This window comes from Pelodiscus sinensis, chromosome 1, assembly GCF_052426305.1.
Source record: "Pelodiscus sinensis isolate ZL-2025 chromosome 1, ASM5242630v1, whole genome shotgun sequence".
In the NCBI taxonomy this organism is placed as follows: Eukaryota; Metazoa; Chordata; order Testudines; family Trionychidae; genus Pelodiscus; species Pelodiscus sinensis.
Genome location: NC_143052.1, coordinates 194,671,984 through 194,694,743, shown reverse-complemented (window position 1 = coordinate 194,694,743; position 22,760 = coordinate 194,671,984). Strand labels below are relative to the sequence as shown.

Here is a 22,760-nt window from a genome sequence, read left to right as displayed (position 1 = left end):
TGGGAAGCCCGGGTGGCTAGGCAAGCCCAGCTGGCAGCTATAAAGGGAGAAGCCCAGTTTGTTGAGGGGAAAGCCAGTGGATAGCTGACTGCAGAGGAGGCAGGAGCTCCTTGGAGGGAGACAAGCTGGGGATAGCCAGTAATAGCTGGAAGAGGGCCAGCCAAGACTCCCCTGGTTAGGGGCTGGAGGCAAAGCTCTGGTTTGGAGGTGGACTTTGATACAGCCTAGGTAAGCAGGACAGTTGAGACAACCCCGATGCCTATGATGAGCAACCCCAAACAGACTGTAACTGGCCCTGCAAGGGGCTATATGAGGACAGTCAGGGGGCACTGAGGCGCGCACCCCCCTGACAACTCTACACCGCAGATAAAGACAGGTGTTACCCAGAAGAGTTTACAGTTTACTAAATGGGCCTAGAGAAGGCAGGACAAACCAGGAAAACTAGAGAAAGAACTGACAAATAATTTCTATCCCACATTTTTCTTCAGAACACCTGTGTACACCACAGAAGAAGTGACTATTGGGAAGGGATTTGAATACGGAGACATATTGGTGATCTTGCAAACCCAGGACTGCAACGATTTTCTAGGTATAGAAGCAACAGGGAAAAAGGCATGGATCTAGAAGTGAGGAAAAAAGAACAAACATGTCAAGATCCCAAGTAGGCCTGTCAGGGCCAAAGATCAGAGCAGGAGCAAATCTGAGGCTGGGAGTAGCAGAGGAGTCAATAGTCAGGTCTGCTCAGGGGCAATACCATGGGTAAGAGTCCAAGACAGGCCATCAGGGTCTGAGTCAGGAGGCAAAGGCCAAATCAAGTTGATGTAAAGTCAGGAATTCAAGACCAAGGATTAGTTTTGGAAACTGCAGAAGAGCCAATGGCTGCCTGCACACTGCCTGGAATGCCACTTGGATTTATATAGGCAGGGAAGCAGACCGAAGCCATGGAGCTGCTGTCTGTCAAACCCTGAAGAGAGAGCTTCCCATGGGCTGTGTCCCCAGTCTGTCATGGGAAGCATAGCACAAATTGGTTACAGGTACTGCTGTGTGGTAGCCTAAAGCCATCTGCTGCCTGGATGCTCTATACACCTGGATTCTAGACGTGTAAGGCCCTTATAAAACAGGTCATTAAGACTTCCAGAGCAGAATGGTGGAGGCAAATAGAGGGTGGGTGGCACATGAGCCACCCACTGGGGAAGACTAGCTCCTGACTCCACTCCTTCTGCTTGAGACCCTGTTGGTCTCCTGGGCTATCTGTGTGTCTCCAGTGCTAGAGTGCTGATCAGCTGCTGTAAATCCAACATCCCCAGCCTGGGACACCAAGTGGATGGCGCAGTCCCGATGTCCTCACCCCTTATGCTAGGGCCCCAGCAGCCCTGGAGTGCTGGGTGGTGCAAGCACTGACCTGAGCTGCTCCAAGTTCCAGCTACAAGCTTCCCTATCCCCAAGTGTGGGGAAGAGCAGGGAATCTGGAGGGAGTCTGGGGATGAAGTGTGAACAGGGCCACACTGAGTGGTCCTGTGATACCTGCTACCCATGGTATAGGCCTAGCCATAGATACAAGCAAAGATAATTGTCATTTGGATCTTTGCATTCAAGCTCAGTCACTCATTGACTGGCATATCTCACCTTCTGGCAATTGACCAAAGTCATTACCAGGTTACTCATACCAGAAGGAGTCATCACCACGCCTGGCAATCTTCATTTTTTCTGCCAGCTTGGGCCTTCACAAGTTGTTAGTGTGGCCTTGCTTCTTGTTATTAAAGTATACCCTATATAATATAGTACCACAGGATGGAACAATATAGCTATGGAAGAATGAACTTAATTCTATTTCAAATTGGGGGATTATCAACAAAGTAGCTAAGTACATACCATTACTTTTATACCAGGTATATTTAATGTTTGTAATGCATGAGCTGCACAAAACCCAATTTAGCTTTCAGATTGCAGGCTGAGTTTGCAGGGTTAGTGGTTAGAAATACAATTTCACAAAACTAAGTGGATTTCATCTGGAAATCAGAGAGGCAAGATATACAGAACTACAAAATGCCAACTTTAAGAATAACTCTTTTAAGCAAAACTGCATTCTAAAGGTGGGGAAAAACTCTGATCTGTTTAAACGGGGTTAGAATTTCACCATGTTTTGTAGAGCCAGTGAAAAATATGGGAATATCTCTCATGAAAAACTCTGTGAAAAATGTGTTCCCTTTTAACAGGAAATTTTTGAAATGTGAAGTTTGTTATAAGCTTTATTGGCTCGTTTTAGACCGACCTAGACCATTTCTTCAACTTTTTCAACAAAAGGCTCATCTCAAGAATAGACTTTCTTCTTACACAGAGCTAACACCAATGTTTTTGCCAATAACAAGCCCAATTACGTGATATGGTGAGTGACAGGCTCAAAGTTGTTCAGTATGGGTATGTCTACACTACCCCCCTAGTTCGAACTAGGGGGGTAATGTATGCATACCGAACTTGCTAATGAAGCCCGGGATTTGAATTTCCCGGGCTTCGTTAGCATAAAGCCGGCGCCACCATTTTTAAAAGCCGGCTAGTGCAAACCCCGTGCCGTGCAGCTACACGCGACACGGACTACCTAATCCGTGCTATCTAGTCCGTGCCGCGTGTAGCCGCGCGGCACGGGGTTCGCACTAGCCGGCTTTTAAAAATGGCGGCGCCGGCTTTATGCTAATGAAGCCCGGGAAATTCAAATCCCGGGCTTCATTAGCAAGTTCGGTATGCATACATTACCCCCCTAGTTCGAACTAGGGGGGTAGTGTAGACATACCCTATGCTTTGTTACAAAACATGATTATTTTTCTCTAGACAGCTAAAACCAGTGATTTGAGAGAACTGCTGAACATGTGGCTTGGTTCTGCTGACACTTCATTGATCGTACCTGATCTAATTGCAGAACGCTCTCTGCTCTGACATGTGCATATATGGCTCAAGCAAGGTAGAGTGCCAGGAGGAGGTTTGGAAAAATTTACCTTCCCCTCACCAAAGAAACAGGGTATAGCACCGTACATTTGTTCTTCCAACAGTCAAATGGAGAAAATGAAGGCCTCTTTTATTCCTCCCCCAGCAGCCAGAAGAAAGCAATCAGGAATGTAGGCAGGCCTCTTGATATTTCAGCCAGGAGTAAATGATTACAAAATACTACACTGCTTGAATAGTTTTATGCAGCTTCAACAGCACAATGCATTGAACATGGTTCCTGGGCAGTGCTGGGAAAAAGATTTATTTGTACTTTTGTTTGTGCAATTTCCATTTGGATGGTGACAAAGAGAAAACAGTATGCACCAGGTAAACATTAGTTTGCTTGTTGTACAATGTGTAGTGTGCACAGCTAAATGTTCTTCTAGTTCTTTCTGATGGCTGTATGATAAACAGAAGTGTGATCAAAGAAAGCATGTTGGCACCAGGAAGTACAAATTGTTCTGATAGCCTGTACCACAGAAGTTTGGAGAGAATACTCCCAGTGAAGTATTTTTGATCAACCTTGGTTCATGTTTGGCAGAATAAAAGAACTCACATGAAATCCTTTCCACCAGGAAAGAGCCTACGTTAGCCTGCTATTCACTAGCTCTTGTAACACAACCATCATGAAATTCTGTTTTCCTCCCTATTAAAAGTAGTAAATGAAAGCCCCAAAACATGGGAAACAAAAAGCAGAGAAGCACAGGTGCATGAACTACCCAGCAGGTACTGAAAATAAAACAAAGCCTTGAAAGGGATCTTAAAGCAAAATCCACCCCAGGCTAAGATTTAGTCATTGTTATTTTTAGTAAAAGTCATGAACAGGTCATAGGCAATCAGCAAAAATTCACAGCCCTGTGACCTGTCAGTGACTTGTACTATATACTCCTGACTAAATCTTGGATATTCTGAGGGCACCCGCTGGTGCTCTGGATGGGCACAGAGGTGCCTGCTGGTGCTCCTGGGGGGAAGCCCACTAGTGCTCGTGGGCGGGGGCATCATGGAACTGCCACTGCCAGGGAGCAGTCCAAGACTGCTGACACTGCTGCTGCCTGGGATGGGACCGCTGCTGCCGGCGGCAATGGTGAGGGGGGTGCCGCCACAGCTGTAGCTGGTGGCAGGGGGGGCTGGCTGGGACCATGACTGCCACTGCTGTGGGAAACTAGTGAGGCTGTCCTCAGGGCTGCCCAAATTGTTTGGTGAGCTTTGGGATTGGGTGCATTGGCAGGCTGCAGAAGTCACAGAGGTCCCAGAAATTCATGGAATCTGTGACTTTCATGACAGACATGCAGCCTTATCCATGGGCTATTAAGTAGTTGAAAATCACAACTATGCCATTACCGCTGGTGTCTGGAGGCTGGTGCAATTCTATTCTGTGACAATGGGGGTGACAGTTTTCAGGATGAAGACTAAAATTCCATTGTTTTAAAGAGACCAGGTGCGTGAGGTAATATCGTTCATTGGACCAACTTCTATTAGGAGACAAACTCGATTTTCACAGAACTTTTCTTCAGGTCTGGGTAAGGTACTCTGGTGTCACAGCTAAATACAAGGAAACAGATGGTTAGAGTATAAGGAGTTAATGTGTTGTAAGAGATCATTCAAGGTGAAGTGGGCAATTATTACCTTTCCAATTATAGGACAAAGAGGGACTCGTTTGATTGTTGCAATTTGCCATAAACCCAGTGCCTTTGAGTTCATGATTTTTTTAGTGTCTAGTACAGTTATGAATTTAAACTTGCAGGCCTGTCTTTTGAAATTGTTGTGCAGGTTTCCTTTAAGGACAAAGACTGGTAGGGTTGTTGAAGGGTGTTTTGTAGGAGAGGTCGATTATTGTAGTAATGGAGGTATGCTGCAGGTTTTGCATCTGTTGTAGTGATAGGGTGTGATGGTATTTGAGTTAGTGTGGCCTGATCTGTGAGGAGTTTGCTTGTAATGACCAGCTTGGTGATGCCGAAGGGTGGGGGTATTATCTGAAGGCCAGAAGAGGGGGTCCAGGAAAGATTTCTTTCAGGATGTGGTCCCTATTCACTATGGGTATGTCTACACAGCAAAGTTATTTCGAAATAACAGCCGTTATTTTGAAATAACTGTACTAGTGTCTACAGAGGCCAACTCTTACTTTGAAATTAATTCGAAATAGTGGAGGGCTTATTTCAAAATTGGTAAATCTCATTCCACGAGGAATAGCGCCTATTTTGAAAGTGCTATTTTGAAATAAGTGCTGTGTAGACGCTTATTTCGAAATAGGGTGCCTCTAGCCCTTCCCAGGGTGCCCTGGTGGCCACTCTGGGTACAAACAGGAAAACTCCTCTCCTCCCTCCCTCCCCGGAGTGCTTCAAGGAGTAGAGTCTGGCTAAAGTCTTTTGTGACTAGCACCAGGCCTTTCAACCCAGAGGTACTCTGCTGCTGCCCCTGAGCCAGGCCGCAGCATGAACCAGCCAGCCACTGGCAACCAGCCCTCCACCGCTCCCCAGGACCAGTCTGCCAGCTCCCAGGAGCCTGCAGAAAAGGTGGGCGCCTTCCTGGTCCAGTGTGGAGATCAAGGACCCCATTGAGGTTTGGGGGGAGGCCTGCAACATCCATGATCTCCGCACTAGACGGAGGAACGCATCTGTCTACTGCCGCATGGCTGCCAGCCTGGCCACATCCGAACCCAGGAGCAAGTTCAGATGAAAACCAAGGAACTGCAGCAGGTGTATGCCAGGCCTATGGGGGCCACTCCCAAACAGGGGCAGACTCAGACACCTGCCCCTATTTTGATGCCCTAGATTGCATCCTGGGGGGCTAGACGGTCCGTGCCCCCCAGGTGGTCATCGACCCTGGGGCAGAGGGCCCTGACCAGGGCACAGAAGAGGAGGAGGAGGGGGGCCAGGAGCCGCAGGATCCCAGAGGGAGCATGCCGTGCAGCCAGGGCCCCCGAGCCATCCCAGCGGACCTGTTGCTGGTGTCGTCCGAAGCCAGGGAGGCAACATGTGAGTGCCATCACTGTCCCCTTATGGGGGGCAGGATGGGAGGGAGACCAGGGACCGCTCACGTGGGCCTTGCTGGCCATCGCTCACGCAGCAACCTGTGCATGTGCCATACCACTCCCCACACACGTGTATGTATGAAGGCACATGACATGCTCCTGAACCCGGAGTGGGACACAGCAGGATGCCCTCCCTCCACACGCCCCCTCTACACAGAGGCAGGGGACATCTTCCCCCTCCCCCCATAGATCCACACCACATACAGCGCACGGGCATGGGTGAACTCCCAGGCCAGCTCCCACTCCAGGGAATAGCAGGATATCCTGAACATGGCCTCTGTGCTAGTACATTGGCTCTGATGGTATGGAGATCTGTCGACCTCGCTTTGCGGGTGGGGCTGGGCTTCACTCACTGTGTCCCTAAGGATAACTGACTACTTCTCTTGTTTCTCCACAGCTGCACCAGCTGTGAGTGCAGGGCGCACCACTCCACCCAGGACATCCTCCCGCAACCGGGCACTCAGCAGACTGACTCGTAAGGAGGAGTACCAGCGGCAGCACCTGGGGATACTGAGAGGCCTGCACCGCACCCCGGACTACTGGGTGCACGAAGACCTGCAGCTCCAGCGGGAGAGCGGGCAGGAGCTGCTTGCCCAGGGCTGTGCCATCTGCCTCCTGCCACTCCAGCCCCTGCTGCCTCCCCAGCTACTGCTCCTCCTCCTACTCTTGCTACTTCCTCCCCCGTTTTCCCCTCCACGGGGATGCTGAGGCCTCCGCACCTGCAGTGCTGGGAGACAGGTGGGCTGGCAAGACCCCCCCACCCTGAGCTTCTTCTCTCCCTTCCTCCCCTTGCCTCCCTCTTTCAGCTCCCTCCTTTCAGGTTTACCCCTCCCCTCTCCCACCTTCAATCAATCAGTTTTGTTCAATCAAGAGAGTTTGTTTTTGTCAACACGTGTCTTTATTCTACATCAGGAAGAGGAGGTAGGGAGGGGTAAGTGGAAGGACGTGAGGGTGGAATGAGGCACAAGCCCCCAGTGGGGCACACCAGGGAGACTTTAGTCCTCTTCCACATGGAAGCTCTCCCATAGGGCCTCCTGGATATGGACAGCCCCCCGATAGGCCTCCTGGTTGGTAGCCATGTGGGGCTGCATGTACAGGCCAGCTAAGTGCTCGGCCTCTGTCATCCAGACTGGCAGGAAAGCCTCCCCTTTTCTCTCGCACAAACTATGCAGCACACAACATGCTGCCACCACGTGCAGAATATTCCGCTCGGAGAGGTCCAGGCGGGTGAAGAGGCATCTAAAATGGGCCTTCAGCTGGCCGAAGGCACCCTCCACCACAATGTGGGCCTGGCATTAAATGCCTGTCGGGGAGGGTTAAGGTGTCTTGTGTAGGGCTTCATGAGCCAGGATTGTAGGGGATAGGCTGCATCCCCCACCAAGCACACAGGCATGTGCACCTCCCAGACTCTGATGTGGCGGTCATGGAAGAAAGTCCTGGTGTGCAGCCTCTGGCAAATGGAGGAGTTGTGGTACACATGTGTGTCATGTGCTTTTCTGGACCTGCCCACATTGATGTTCACAAAGTGGCCCTGGTGGTCAGACACAGCCTTCAGAATGATGGAAAAGTATCCTTTGTGGTTGAAATAGAGGGAGGCCTGGTGTTCCAGGGCATGGATGGGGATGTGTCCCATCAATAGCCCCCCTGCAGTTGGGGAAGCTCAGAGCGCCAAACCCCCTTGATGAGCACGTCGACATTGGCAAGGCGGATGACTCTGTGGAGCAGCACTCTATTGAAGGCCTTGATCACCTGCAGAAGGACATACAAAACTAAGAGTCAATGAGGTGCCAGGGTGGCTGAGAGTGCTCCTTCCCCGCCACTGCCCCGCACCCCCATTCCCCAGGAGCAACCCCCCTAGTAATCATGGCCACCACAGGCAGTCCTTAGTGCAGGTGGGACAGAACAAACCCTCCCATGGAGGGGACTTGCACCACCTCTCTCCCTTTTCCCTAGGTCAGCTCATCCCCTCCTTGAACCCCCTCTCCTGGCACAGTGGCTGGAGACTGCCATACCTGCATAAGCACTGTTCTGATGGTGGATATCCCCAGGTCGAACTGGTTCCCCACGGATTGGTAGCTATCCGGCATGGAGAGCTTCCAGAGGGCAATGGCCACACACTTGTGGAGGGGAATGGCGGGCCTCATGTGCAGAGCAGGGGCGAGCCACTCACAGAACTCGAGGAGGGTGTCCTTCTTCACCCTAAAGTTCTGGGTCCATTGTTGGTCTCCCCCAGTGCTCTAGGATGATGTGGTCCCATGAGTTGCTGCTGGTGTCCAGATGCCAGATGTGGCGGGGCACGCTGGCATGCAGGAGCTGCAGCTGCTCCTCTACATATCCCAGGAGGGTCCGGATGACAGCCGGGGGGTTGGGCTGCAGCAGATGCTATGAGGCAGACTCCAGAAAGTGCTGCCAGGCTTGCAGCAACACATCCAAAAGAAGCACCAGAGTGCCCAGGGGCAGTTCTGGCTCCGTGTTGCAGAGTGCTGTGGTGTCCCGAGTGAGGGCAACCAGAACACGCAGAGAAAAAAATGCTTTGCTGTCCCTCATCGAGGTAGGCAAGCAAGCAGGGAAACCTGAGAACCGGCTGTCCTGGGAGGTCCCTTTAAGCAAGGCCTCAGATAGCCTCAGGCAGCAGCCACACAAAGTATCTCCTGACCTGATACCCGGCTGGAACCAGCTGGCCTTAAATGCAATTTAGCATCCAATCAGTGTGGATGCGCTATTTCGAAATAGCAAAACGCTATTTTGAAATGCATTTTGTGTGTAGACACTCTATCTAAGATATTTCAAAATAACGCTGTCGTGTAGATGTACCCTATGAGTTGTAGTTGTTTTGTACTCCACAATTATTCCAATGTTGGTTGATAGGTAACAACTAGGAGTATGCAGTCAGAGGGATTTCCTCCCTGTATTGAAGCATGTTCTCCTGGGTTATTTGGGGGGCCCATTCTAAGATATGATCTATTTCTCTGCGGGAGTGTCCTTGTTTGGTGAAGGAGGTCTAAAATGTGTTAAGGTACATATCCTGTCTGTGATAGCTGCATGCCTGACTGTAAATGACTGATGTATGGTGTGTTTAGGGTACTTACTAGATCTGTGAAGGTAGCTGTGGTGATTGGTGGATTTCTTATATATACCTGTCTTCAGTGGTCCACTGATTAAGCTGATCATTATGTCCAGGAAACTGATGCTAGTGTAGGAATGCTCTTAAGGGAGTTTGATGGGCAGGTGGTGACTATTGAAAAGTTGTGGTGGAAATCCACTCCATGTCAGAGGTCCAGAAGATGAAAGTATCATTGAGTTATCTTAGAGATATCATTGCATTTAAAGCAATGTGCAATTTCACTAATGCATGCTAAAGAATTTCAGGAGTCCCCTCTTAAATTTATTTTTCCAGTGCTAGGAATTTGCTCTCATGATCTGAATATGTTAACTCCACTTACTGCAAAATTTATTTTACGTCAATACATCATTATGTTAACTTTGGCTTGTTTAATCTTGGGCACTTTTGCAGCAAATCTATAACTATTTGACATTCACAGAGGACTTCCTTATAATTTATCTGGATTTACCTAATGGGCTATATCCGTATTTTGGCTACAAGAAGTCATTAATGATTTACAGTTTTAAGACTTAATCTACATAGTTTATCTTGTAATGAAAACAACGTCTGATTCTTGATAAATGAATGGTTCTAACTGACGTAGATGGGACATAAAAACTTGAATGGTAACAGTACAAATTATGACTACTTTGCACTTCAAAAGCATATTCCATTCTACCTCTCTAAGCATTTTACAAATATAAGTATTAATACTTCATCTCTGAGGGCAGTAACTGCTCTAGCAGAGCTGGAGCATCCTCTGTCTGTGGCAGGGAGGAGGGGGTGCTTCAATTCAGTGGCAGGTGGGGGGGGGGGGAAGGGAACCCTGCTGCTCCTCCCCCTCCCTTTAATCAGTTAACTGGTTAAACAAAATGTTTGTCTGGTTAGCTGATTAAATAGGATTGTACATTCTACTTCCTGGTCAGATGTTTTAGCAGAAGGCCATGCTTTCCTGCCACAAATCATCTCTAGTTATCACATGCAAGTGCTCAGTAAAGTAATACAGCAGTTATAGTCAAGCACTAATCACGCTTCAGACCACAGTGTTCCCTCTAAGACTTTCCATCCATGAGTGGAGTGAGTTCTGTCTTGTTCATCAATACTGAGGTCATGTGCGCTTGTTCGGATGTTTGCCACTGTGGCACCTAAGTTATAAATCTCTCCCTTTTCCCCTCTGCTGCCATGTTTCCCACCCTCCCCATACCCTATCCGCTCCCATGGTGCCTGCTGCTACCCCCTCCCTCCCCACTGTCCTGGCTCCTGCCCTTCTCACTCTCCCCCAGCCCTCCTGGGACCTGCTCCACCCCCCATCTTCTCTGATCCCTGCACCTGCCCTTCCCCCCCAAGCCCACCCTTTCTCTAGCTCCCCTCTTCTAACATCTCCCTCTATCCACCTGCCCTACCTCTCTCCTCTGCCCTCTGGTGCCCATCCCTCCCCTTCCTGTGTCTGCCCTTCTGCTTCACTCCCACAATCTCCCTGGCAACCTGCACCTTCCCTTAACCCTTGCACTCTCCTGGTGCCTCCCCCTTCCCTCAGTGTTCCTGCCCTCCCTACACCTCCTCCCTTGCCCTTTTCCTCCCTGGTACCTACCCTCTCACCAGCCTCTGCCCCAGTTCTCCTCACACACCCCTGTGCCCTCTCACATGACTTGCTCCACCCCCACTTCTTCATTCCCACCCCTTTCAACCCCTCTTCTCCCAGCACCCAGTCCTCCCCTTCTCCTCTTCCTTCCTCTTGCCTCCATTGTCCCTTCCCTCTGCCCCTCCCCTTTCTTCTCCCAGCATCACCCTATCCCCTCCCTTCTCTCACCCTCACAGACACCTTCCCATCCCCCCTGCTATTTCCCCTCATTGTCTCTTTTTGGCCCCGTGGCATTTGTCTCTCCTCCAAGCTGTCACTTGGTGCCTCCCCCTTTCTTCTCCAGCTCTGGCTCCCTCCTCTCCCACCCTGCCCCCCTCCTCAATACAAGCCCCTTCCTCTCCTCACCCCCATGTTCCCCTTAGTTCCCCTGCCCTTTCCGTCACCTTCTGCCTTCCTGACACCTGCACCCCTCAACCCCTTCTATCCCCCAGGGCCACATGGCAGGCAGCTGCCCCATGTGTTGGGGCTGGAGCCAGGGCTGCAGAGCTATTTGTAGTATCCTGTCCCCAGCCCAGGAGCAGCTGCACCATTGCCCAGCTTCAGTCCCGGCACATGGGGCAGTTACCTGCCACTCAGTCCTGCCCTGGGAGCAGCTGGGGTTGAAGCTGCATGCTGGCTGGGGCCGGGACCACAGTACTAACAATAGCTCTGCGGCTCCAGCTCCAGCCTCAGCACATGAGGCGCAGCTGCATGGTAGGTGGCTACCCCATCTTCTGGGACTGGAGCCGGGGCTGTGGTGCACCTGCTCCTGGGTCAGGGCCATGCTGTTATTTCTAGTACTGTGGCCCGGGCTCCAGCCTCAGAAGCTGTCATGTGGCCTACCCTGGCTGCAGCTCCAGCCCTGGAAAAGGGCTGAAGCTAGAGTAAGGGCTGTGTGGTGGCTGCTCAGCCGCTCCTGGGGTGGGGCAGCTGCCCTCCACATGGCTCCACCCAGGAGCAGCCGAGCAGCCACTGTGCAGCTCTGCTGAGAAGGTGGTCAGGAGGTAAATTTTTGGTGTATGCCCGCACAGGTGCGTACCTTAGAGGGAACTACGGACCACACTTGATGAAATAATGATCCAGAAGAACAACTGGTCCATAGGTTTTCTATTCGCAATAGAGAAATTATCAGTTGATCTAAGAGTTCATTATTTCAGAATCAGCATTTGATCTTTTTACAATATCTCCTTCTAAATATCTCCCCACACGAGCGTCAAACATCTGGAATGAAATTTTGACTCAGTTGAAATCAGTGGGGGTATGTCTAGACTAGATGCCTCTGCCAACAGAGACATGTAAAATAGGCTACCCGACATAGTCAATGAAACGGGGATTTAAATATCCCTGGCTTCGTTAAAATAAAATTGGCCGCCGCGTTGTGCCGGCTCAGCTGATCGTCAGCACAGCGCGTGAGTCAAGACGCGGATTGGTCGACAAGGGAAGACTTTGTTGACCACTCCTGTAAACCTTGTTTCATGGGGCATAACGGAGCGGTCAACACAGGCTTCTCATGTCAACCGATCTGCATCTTGACTCTCGCGCTGTGCCGATGATCAACTGAGCCGGCACAGCGTGGCAGCCATTTTTATTTTAATGAAGCCAAGGATATTTAAATCCCCGCTTCATTGACTATGGTGGGTAGCCTATTTTACATGCCTCTGTCGAAAGAGGCATGTAGTCTAGACCTACCCTAAGAGTTTTGCCACTAACTATGCAGGGGCATGATTTCACTTCTCATTTCCACTTGTCAGAAGTCGTACTTATTCAGAAGTGGGGACCTAGGAGTTTTCTATTTATTGGGTTTCATTTTATTTAGCTTTTTCTCCTGCTTTTCAGAATATCTGATTGTGTATCACTGATGCCAATGAATTTGCTCCAACAGCAATTAATCAGAACTGACAAAGTTGTTGTTAGTTGATATCAATTCAATTAACAGTCCAATCACTTTCCTTCATATAAAAACATTTTAAAAATTCACTTTTCAAATAACATTCACATGTTTATTAACAATATGCATTTATTCTGCTTCAGTGATTAGATTTATTGCTGCATTCCAGTTATATCAAACCCCTCTGACACAAAAGTAGTCATAATTGACCAATTATGCTGGATTTGTGGCAGTTTTGCCTTACTGGGATAGATTACGACAGCCAGCATGTATCAGTGTAAATGACCCCAAATGGGTATAAAAGTATACAATACATAAAAATGGTTAAATGCTTATTTTCTTCATACTACACTCCAATATTTTGATTCAGGTTGCAGGCTTTTCTGTTCTCGGTAACAGTGCAATTATATTTACACTGAATTTCAATGAGTGTAAACCAAGGACATTGTTTGAATTTTTTTTCAGTCTTGTTTTGCTAGTTTTAGATAACAGATAAGCTGCTCACTGAGGCTCACTTTGTGGTATGCATATAGAGAGAAGGAAGGGTTGCTTATGAAGACTCTTGACAGTATTGCTCCTCCAGGGCAAGGTGATAGAGAAGAATTTCTCCCTTCCCCCAATATTCTGTGTTTCTGAATACTGAAAGCCTCTAAATCCTCTATGCTACTCTTTGGTATAACTGTGAGCTTTACTTTGGATGTTTACTTCTACAGGCAGTCCCCGAGTTACGCGGATCCGACTTATGTCGGACCCACAGTTACGAATGGGGCCCTCTCCCTGGTCTCCAGCAGACCAGGGAGAGGAAGCAAAGCGGCGGAACACGCGGGCAGCCCAGACGCGTCTGGGCTGTCCGCTGCCCGCGTGTTCCGCCGCTTTGCTCCCTGTTCCCCTGGTCTGCAGACCAGGGAGACGGGGAGCAAAGCAGAGCAAAGCCGCGGAGCCCAAGGGCAGCAGGACAGCCACAGCGCGTCTGAGCTGTCCCGCTGCCCCTGTGCTCCGCGGCTTTGCTCCGGACGCCTGTGGTACAGCAGCTGGGGCGCTGCCGGTTGGTCCCATAGCGCCGCTCTGGGCGCTACTGGACCAACCCGGCAGCACCCCAGCTGCTCTGCCCCAGGCATCCTGATTCAGCCACTGCTGGTCAGTTTCAGCAGCGGCTGAATCAGGACGCCTGGGGCAGAGCAGCTTGGGTGCTGCTGGGTTGGTCCAGTAGCGCCGAGGAGCGGCCGCGCTACTGGACCAACCCAGCAGCACCCCAGCTGCTCTGCCCCAGGCGTCCCCAAGTCAGCCGCTGCTGAAACTGACCAGTGGCTGACTACAGGAAGCCCCTGCCCCGGGCTTCCTGGAATCAGCCGCTGATCAGTTTCAGCAGCAGCTGACTTGGGGATGCCTGGGGTTCTTAAGTTGAATCTGTATGTAAGTCAGAACTGGCGTCCAGATTCAGCCGCTGTTGAAACTGATCAGTTTCAGCAGCGGCTGAATCTGGACGCCAGTTCCGACTTACATACAGATTCAACTTAAGAACAAACCTACAGTCCCTATCTTGTACGTAACCCGGGGACTGCCTGTACTCTAGTTTTGAAAGAAAAACTATGGCAAAAAGGTGAGGTTTATGGCATAACATGAAAAAAGGTTAGATTCTTCCAGATTTTCTTTGAAGCAGTACTTGAGAGCCTGGGCCCTGGTGCTGAGAAGGCTTTACCTCAGGCTCTCTTGAGTCTTAACCACATCTCTGTTAAACATGTCTTCAAAATTCAATAGTGATATAAAGAGTGGACTAAGTTACAGGTTGGATGCAAGTTGATTTGAAAAAGAATTGAGTGCACATAGGTATGAAGATAATGTAGCCTGTATTGTTTTGATGATCAATGGACATGCAAAATGAACATAAGGCACATAATGCTGAGAGCATGTCACAAGAAGGCAAGAATCAGAGTTAAGACATAGTAGGAATCTTTGAAAATAAAGACATTTATATTTAGGCATATAGATAAGTACCTAAAATTTTAATCATAGAATACTTAGAACTGGAAAGGACCCTGAGAGGTCATCAAGTCCAGTCCCCTGTCCTCACGGCAGGATCAAGCACTGTCTAAATAATTCCTGACAGGTTTCTGCCTAGCCTGCTCTTAAATATCTCCAGTGATGGAGATTCCACAATCTCGTTAGGTAATTTATTACAGTGTTTTAACCACCATTGACAGTTAGGAAGTTTTTCCTAATGTCCAACCTAAACCTCCCTTGCTGCAATTTAAGCCCATTGCTTCTTGTCCTGTACTCAGAGATTAAGGACAATTTGGAATGGTCACCACTTTCCATTCAGGCTAAATGTGCAGAACTATTATAATTAGGTGGTTGAAACATAACAGGAGCTCCCAAAAAAACACAGGCACATGGAATAGCTGAGTAGCAGCTCAGTATTGTGTCCCAAGAAGTTTGGTCTGTTTGTGAGGGACAGATACATCACACAAGGAGAGACAGAGGGGACAGAAGAGAGAGAGAGAGAGAATGCCAAGCGCACACAGCCTGGAAGAACAGAAATACAGCCTTGAGATAAAGTGACAAGTAAAAGCTTTTGGGGTACATAGTGTTGGCTAGAAAGGGACTTGGCAAACAAAGAAACTGACTGCTGTTTTTTGGTGTCTCCTTCTTTTGGGAAAACAGGATTTTGTACCTTTCTTGTAAATAAATAAGTTTTCATCAAAAGTACCAGTTTCCAGCTTTCAGGGCCCTGAACTGTGATTGGCTCCTGGGGTCAAGAGGAATAGCAGTCTATTCTTTGATTGGATGTATTCCCTGGGGTCTAGATAGCTGACAAGCAATGAATAGGAATGTAACATTTTTCTTGAAAAACTGATTGAATATGTCCACATCTGACGTGCACTCATTGGCCCAGATCCTCAAGTGGTGTAAACTGATGGAACTTCACTCATTTCAATAGAACTGCACTGAGGCCTAGACTACACTACACCCCCTACCTCAGTCAATAATTGAATCCACACTGGCAAACATATGTGTGGATCCATATGGTCTCTGGGAGGAGTTGGATCACAGAGATGTCCCCCGATGTGCTGATCAAGCAACTAATGCCCACCTTCCTGCCCTGCTGGGCCAGAAGCTCCAGTCTCCCACAGCCATGGCACGGAGTTGGGGTTATTGGCCATCTGAAGAACAATACAGATGCTGAACCAGTTCAGCTCTGGAAGGGCTCAGCTATAAGGTCTCAGCATCCAGGAAACCAAATGCCAAATAAATCCATCTAACTCTGTGTAAAATTTTACACAGAAAAAGATTAAGTCAGCCCTCTATCAATGAACAAGAGATATGTGCAGTGGTTGCTTCTTCCTCCTTCCCCAGGTAACAATTATTGACACTGCTCTTGATAATAAACAAAAGTGATTTAAGTGATTGCAAGTGAAAACCAACAGGTCAAAGTTACTTAAGTTAAAATAAATAAAATAATCCACTTTATTCTAATCCACTAAGAAACTTGTTACTTGAAATTCTTACCCAAAACAGCAATAGCTTATCTCAGGTAAAAGAAAACCATGTCAGAGTTATTTACTCTGGCCTGGGCCTAATAAGGATGTCAAATTGTGGTTATCTGGCTAATCACATAGTTAATACAATTTGTATCAACTACACAATTAATAAGGGTTGCTCTGCAGAGCCACAGCTGGGTTAGCTCCAGGAGCTGGCTCAAGCTGGGATCCCGCAGTCCCAGATCCAGGAGCCACAGTGCTGTGGCTCTACATTTTAAGTGTAGTAAGAGCTGCTAAGCGCTTATTACATTTAAAATGCAGAAGCACAGCATTGCAGACCAGGGTGAGCCTGGACTGCTCAGTCCTGGCTCACGCTGAGCCCAGCAGCTCCTGTGCACGGCCAGCCGGGTCACCACGAACTGGGTCTGTTTGGTGTCCCTGTCCAGGGAGGGTCCAGCTCCCAGCTGGGACCCCACAGACAGGTGCTGCTGCCAGAGTAGCCTCTGCCCATAGTGAGCTTTGGGCCACTATGGGCAGAGGCTGCTTCAAATAATAAAGACGACGTCTAAAACAGGAATAACCTTGCCCCGTATCCTCCTGGTGTCTGAGCCCATTAAGGGTAACGCTTTGTCCCCTCCCGTGCCAAAGCAAGACCAATGAAAGCAAAGGGCGGGGAAGGTGAGGTGTCAGAAAGGGCTCTGCTCTTTCCTGGAATGTGTGCGCGGCAGACATCGCCGGGGGGGAGAAGTGGCTGCTGCACGTGGTTTCTTGAGGGGAAAGGACCGAATCAAAGACACCCGGCAGGGTCCTTGAGGGGGACGAGCCCAGCTGCTCCTCTAACTGGCCCCTCTCCTGCCTTTTCCGAGATGGCAGCCTGACTGAACGCCCGCCTCCCGCTCCCCTGAGGCGGGCTGCACCTGGCACCCGTCAGGCGGGACCTCACTCCCCTGAGCAGAGCGTGCGGGCTCAGCGGGAGCGGGGCGGTTGCAAAGGCTACAGGACAAGCCCCAGCCCGGCTGCGCTTGCCTAGGGACGGTGAGAGGGGCGCACGGAGACTCGGCGGCTGCCCGCGGCTTTTGTAAGCGCACAGAGCTCCCCAGCTGGCCTCGCGACCCCCGACAGCTCCTTCCCCACCCGAGCCGGGGGGCGCTCCCCTGGGGGCGGGTCTGCCCGGGCCAGCCGCAGGGAGCGGCGCTCAGGCTTTTCCAGCCCGGGCTCACCCCGGGACTCCGCGCCGGGGCAGGCGATGGAAGGGAGGGCGGGGACTCCCCCTGCCCCCGCCAGGCTCCTCCCCGCTTGCAGCCGGCTCCGTGGCTTTCCCGCCGGGCAGGGGGCGCAGTCCTGGCCCCGGGGGAGCAGCAGGGCAAACCCGGGGCCCCTCCCCGCCGCTGGGCAGAGCTCCGAGGCTTCCCGGCTGAGCGGGCTGGTGAGTGGGGCGCGCTGGCCTGGGGCTGGACACGTGCCGGGGCTAGACCCTGCCGGCCGGACCGGCAACGTCGTGGGCGTCCTTGGCAGGGACTTGGCGGCTGGCCGGGCAAAGGCAGCGCCTCGGTGGCTCCGGCAGTTTTTTGCCAAGACAGGGAGCCTCGCCTGGGAGTTCGTGTCGGCTCCGTTTGTTAATCACGGGGGCGGGCTTGTCTACAGCGGCCGTAAGACGGGGACTTGGTTGGGGGAGAGATCAGCCTGGGATTTGGTTAGTGGGTGGGTCGCTGTTGCTGAGCAATGACCCCTTCCGTCTGCAGGGTGTTGGGCAAACATTCAGCAGCCCGTCTCCCCTGGGAGTGTGTGGGGAACAGGAAATGTTGCCTTTCCAAAGGGACCCTATGATGCCCCTTCTAGTCCCTCTGTATGACAGCTGGTACTTCATAAATAACCCATCCTCCGTGCCAGGCAGGTGTCCCACAAAGAGATGTAATTAGACGAGGAAAGGATGGCTTTTGTCCCTGAGATCATCTAAGCACAAAGGGAATGAGATTGCTACCACCTGCCTTTTCTTAGCTGTTGGACATTTGTCAGTTTTAGGCTCATCTTTGATGTTCTAATCTAGGGGAAGAAGGATCTAACAAACATAATCTCAGGAGTGCCTAGCACGTTTGTTTGTTGTTAATACCAGGTGCTATCTGCTAGTGGGGGATTCAGATAGGAAAGCATCTGTTATCCCCATTTCACCAATGGGGAAATCGAGGCACAGAGTAGCTAACAGTGAGGCTTTACTAATATTTGCAAAACACTTTGAGGTCCTTGGGTGGAAAGCATTTTGAAGTGCAAAACAATAACCTGTACATCCCGATCTTTATATTTAGTAACTGTATATAATAGTAACAGAGTATCTGACAGGCAAAAAAGGACACTTCCTTATATTGTTATCAGAGAAATGTCTGATTTATGATATTGTGCAAATAGTCTTTACCCATGCGAGTAGCTCATTGGGTTTCCATGGGGCCAATAGCAAGTGCTACTCTTGTAAGGACTGAAGGATTAGGGACTGCATAACTCAGCCACCTACCATGGTATGCCCTTGCTCATCATACACATCTCTTGAGTACAGCAGTGGGCACAACACAAAACCCTGGACAAATATATTTTTCCATCTTCTGCACCTCAGTAGGTATGAGGAATGGGCAAGGGTGAGTGAATACCACGGGTGGAATATAGAATACTTTGATATCCCTGGAAAAAAGGCATAAGTGTTCTACAAGCACTAAATTGTACCTCCTAATACTTCCCTAGATAAATATTATCCATGTTTCACAGTTTTGGGGGAAGGGAACTGGGGAACGGAGAGAGATTGAGCAATTGTCCAAGGTCACACTATTGTGAGTGCCTGTCAGAGCTGAGAATAGCTCACTCAGAATTCTGAAGAAGAGGATTGTGCCATGAAAGTTCATGATACTATCTACAAATTTTATTAGTCTCTAAGTCATTGCAATACTATTGGTTATTTTTAAGGTTTTTTTTTTTTCAGAATTCTTTACTAGTCCTGTACTCATAATTCATTAGCAATAGCATTGATCTGTATGGATTCGTACAAAGGATTTTAGGTACAAATGTCATGCACTTGAAACTAAATTAATACAGTATCTCTCCCCAACCCCAATCTATTCACCCCTCAATCCCAGCCCAAATTAACTATGGATTCTAGGAATGAAATATTTGACACCTATGAAGTCAATAGAACAATTCTCATTTTCTTCAGTAAGGGCTGGATTAATCCAAGTAGATTAAAGAGAGAGACATATTTTGAGTTAATTTCTTTCTTTTATCAGAGGGGTAGCAGTGTTAGTCTGAATCTGCAAAAGCGGCGAGGAGTCCTGTGGGTTATGCTCCAACACTTCGGGTTGCCTATAAGGTGCCACAGGACTCCTCCTTTCTTTCTTTTAAATACCCAGTTTTTAAAACCTCATTTATTAAGTGATAACAATGTCCCAGGCTCTGTAAAAGGCATGAAATGACAGTCCTTTCTTAGCAAGCTTATATTCTAAAAGACCTAGAAGGAACAGCCCACAGTGGAAAATGAGGGTAAAGGATGTTGATTTCAATGATTTGTTACTTCAGCTGATCATCAGGAAAAAATTCTGTAGAGGTAAATTTAATGAAGATAGGCAATTTGCTATAATCATTGCTGATATACAAATGTGCATGGGACTTATAGGAAAAACAAGTTCAAATTAGGTTGGGTTAAAACATATAAGCTGAGAAATACAAATTAAGGCTTGACTAAAGTAAACAGACTGAGAAATTTAACTTTTATTTTGACACTTTTGTCTGTCTTGTGTGTTTAGTATAATTTTAGAAACTATTAATATAGGTAAAATATAGCACAGTAGTGCTACCAGGAAAGATCCTACCAACTTTAAATAGCAGTTTAGGGTATTGACCAGTGTTCCCACATGAGTGCACAGCTTACAGGGAACATTGCTATTGACTAAGGATGTAAAATCCTGTTTAATCAGTTAACTGGTTAAAGGTTACATTTAACTGGTTAACTGCTTAAATGGGGTGGAGTGGCCTCCCTGCCTGCCCTGTGGGAGCTGCACTGTCTGGGCTGGAATGCCCTTTGCCCACGGTGTGGGAATGTTTGGACCAAGCCGGTACATGGGTTAACTGGTAACTGGTAAGCGTCACTCAATAAAGGTGATGCTTACTGGTTAACCACTGACATACCTAGTATTGACCAAGGTAACTTTTTGAAGGAGTTCAGGTTTTTAAAATCCCAATCTTCAAGCTGCTGTTCCCTGTTCCCATGCACCATTCTAATAAAGTCAATGGATGACATATAGATGCATGGGTCTATACATGCAGAGCAAGTTGCAGAATCAAAATAATAAATTAGATACCTTTTGTAGTATAAATAATTGTAGAGCAGAATACTTATTTGGAGTTAGCCTATTTTTCTCTCCTAAAGCAAGTACTAGTAAATGACAAGTATTGACCACCTATTTTTTTAAATGGATTCAAACATTTTTCATTGCCCCTTGTGCTTCCCATTTCTGGTTTGCTAGTGTGGAATAGTAGTAGGCCAATTGAGTCACATGATATTATTTTTGTTCCCTACCAGAATAAAAACACAAGTACCTCTGTTATGAATGCTGGGTCAGGTGATGTGGGTGTGGTGAGTTGCTCTTTTGCTGAAATTGGATGTTGCTACTGCCATATGGCTCTCTAGTTCTTCCCTGTGACACTTATCTGGAGGGAGCACTAGTGGCATGTGAGCCCTGGGAACGTTGCTGTTCCGTGGACTGGACTGGAAATGTATGCATGCAATGTAAATAGAACCATTTCAGTTTTTCTTAAACCTTTTAAGTACTGTAGTGGAGAGTACAGCAGTTATACAGTATTCTGAAACCATCAAGGAACATAGGAGCTTTATGTTTTGTCAATGTGTGAGTCTTCTCTCCAGATACTAAAGCTGAAATAATTTTCCCATCTTGAGTTTGTTGTTGATGGGATGAAATTCTATGTGCTGAATCAAGACAAGGTTAATTTTTTTAGGAACTGAAAAATTCCCCTCCCTCCAAATTGGTTTGTGCTCATCAAAATATTTCCTTTTGATTTTTTTTCTCTTACTTTTTTTTAAGTTTCAAAATGGAAGGCTGGAATTCTTCATCTTGAAAATGTCCAAATTGATCCCACATTTTCTGAATTTTTTAAAAAATTTAACAATTTATTGAAGCCAACTGTTTCCTGCAAAATAGTTTTGATTTCAGCAAAGAAGCATTTTTCAAGAAGAAAAATGTTGTCAAAAAATTCCCAGTTCTACTTGACACTTGAATGATCTTTTTCACAATATCTTGGTTTTTGTGATTGAGGCTCTGTGCTTCAGCCTATGCGCATTAGATGGAATTCACTCCGGTGTGAAGTACCAGCTCACACTCATATGTCAACAAAAGCACATTTTTGAGGGCTAAGTGGAACTTCAGTGGCACACAGATCTCCTGTTGGCCCCTTTGCACAAGGATAAATTCCAACAAGAGTGCTAAATTATCTCAATGTGTTCAGAGAAATCAGATGGGTGAGGTAATAGTCACCAACTTCTGTTGGTGAGAGAGGGAAGCTTTCTAGCCTCACAAGGCTCAACTTGAGGTCTGGGATTTGAATTCAGAGTGTCACAGTAAATAAATACAAGCTGGAACAGATTGTTTAGCATAACGAAGTGGCCCATTAACACCTGGCCAGTCATAGGGAGGAAAGGAGCTGGAAAGCATCTGAGCAGAGCATTGTTAGTGAGTTACATATTATTGTAACAATGCCCACTGCCTCTGCTCAATGGATGACTTTTTGTGTCTGGCTAAGTGATGAATTTAAGCTCCCAGGTTCATCTTTTGAAAGTGTTGTGAAGGGCTCTTTTGAGGATGAAGACTGATATAGAGTGATCACTTCCTGGAAAGTATTCAGTTGCAGGCAATGGAGTATTTTTGTCTTGCATCATTTTCCTGTGAGAGATTGAGAACATAGTGGTTGCTTTATTTCATCTACATAGTTGCAGTTGGAACATTTAGTTTACTGGATGAGGTACACTGGGTGCTGTGATAGGAATGGGTCTGGTCTTTATGTGGTGTGTTGATCGCTGTAGCAGTGGAGATATGCCTGCAGATTTTTGCATCTGTTGTGGCAGGATCTGATGCTGCTTTGAATTGGTGTGACCAGGTCTGTGTGGAGTTTGCTTCTAGTAAAGAGCTTAGAGTGGTTGAGGGGTTGTTTGAACACCTTTAGAGAGGGCTCAGGAATGATTTTCTCCTCCCCCCCCCCAGAATGTGTTTGGACATTGTAACAGAAGCATTTGGTAATATTTCCCTGGTGAAATCAAAGATGTCAATATTTTGATGAACATACAGTTCAAGAGCTCAAATGAGCATGGATTATCGAAATTAAATACTTTTTGAAAAGTAATTGGAATATTTTAACAATTGTATTACAAAATATGTTTACACACAAGTGTATTAGTCTAATAGGTATTGCTTGTTAAGTAGGCATATTGCCCTTGCTCCCTACATCTTCTCTGAGTAGGAAAGACTAGGCAATGTGTGATAAGACCACACAAAGAGAATCTGTAAAACAATTCATTTCCCTGTTGTTTTCTCCTTTCCCACCCTGCTAAAATTCTTCAGTAATCTTATTGACAAGCTGGAGGTGATCACAATTGAGTTATGGGAACTGAT

The 22,760-nt window shown here is 47.9% G+C and overlaps 1 protein-coding gene and 1 long non-coding RNA gene across 4 annotated transcripts in view; both read left to right on the top strand.

The window, feature by feature from the left end:
* Nucleotides 1–3,899: 3,899 nt before the first annotated feature.
* Nucleotides 3,900–6,899, top strand: LOC142826975 (uncharacterized). Its single transcript, XR_012901287.2, has 2 exons — nucleotides 3,900–4,063; nucleotides 6,408–6,899. It is a non-coding gene; the product is annotated as an uncharacterized LOC142826975 (long non-coding RNA).
* Nucleotides 6,900–16,817: 9,918 nt separating this feature from the next.
* TMPRSS2 (transmembrane serine protease 2) overlaps nucleotides 16,818–22,760 on the top strand; it is a 48,535-nt gene continuing 42,592 nt past the window's right edge. Inside the window, exon 1 of one of the 3 annotated variants that reach the window (XM_075912161.2) lies at nucleotides 16,818–17,136. The gene's annotated coding sequence lies outside the window, so the exon portion shown is untranslated. Of the gene's footprint in view, nucleotides 17,180–17,398; nucleotides 17,528–22,760 lie in introns of those variants that run through there. The other 2 variants (XM_025188399.3, XM_075912157.2) reach the window with 2 other exon arrangements.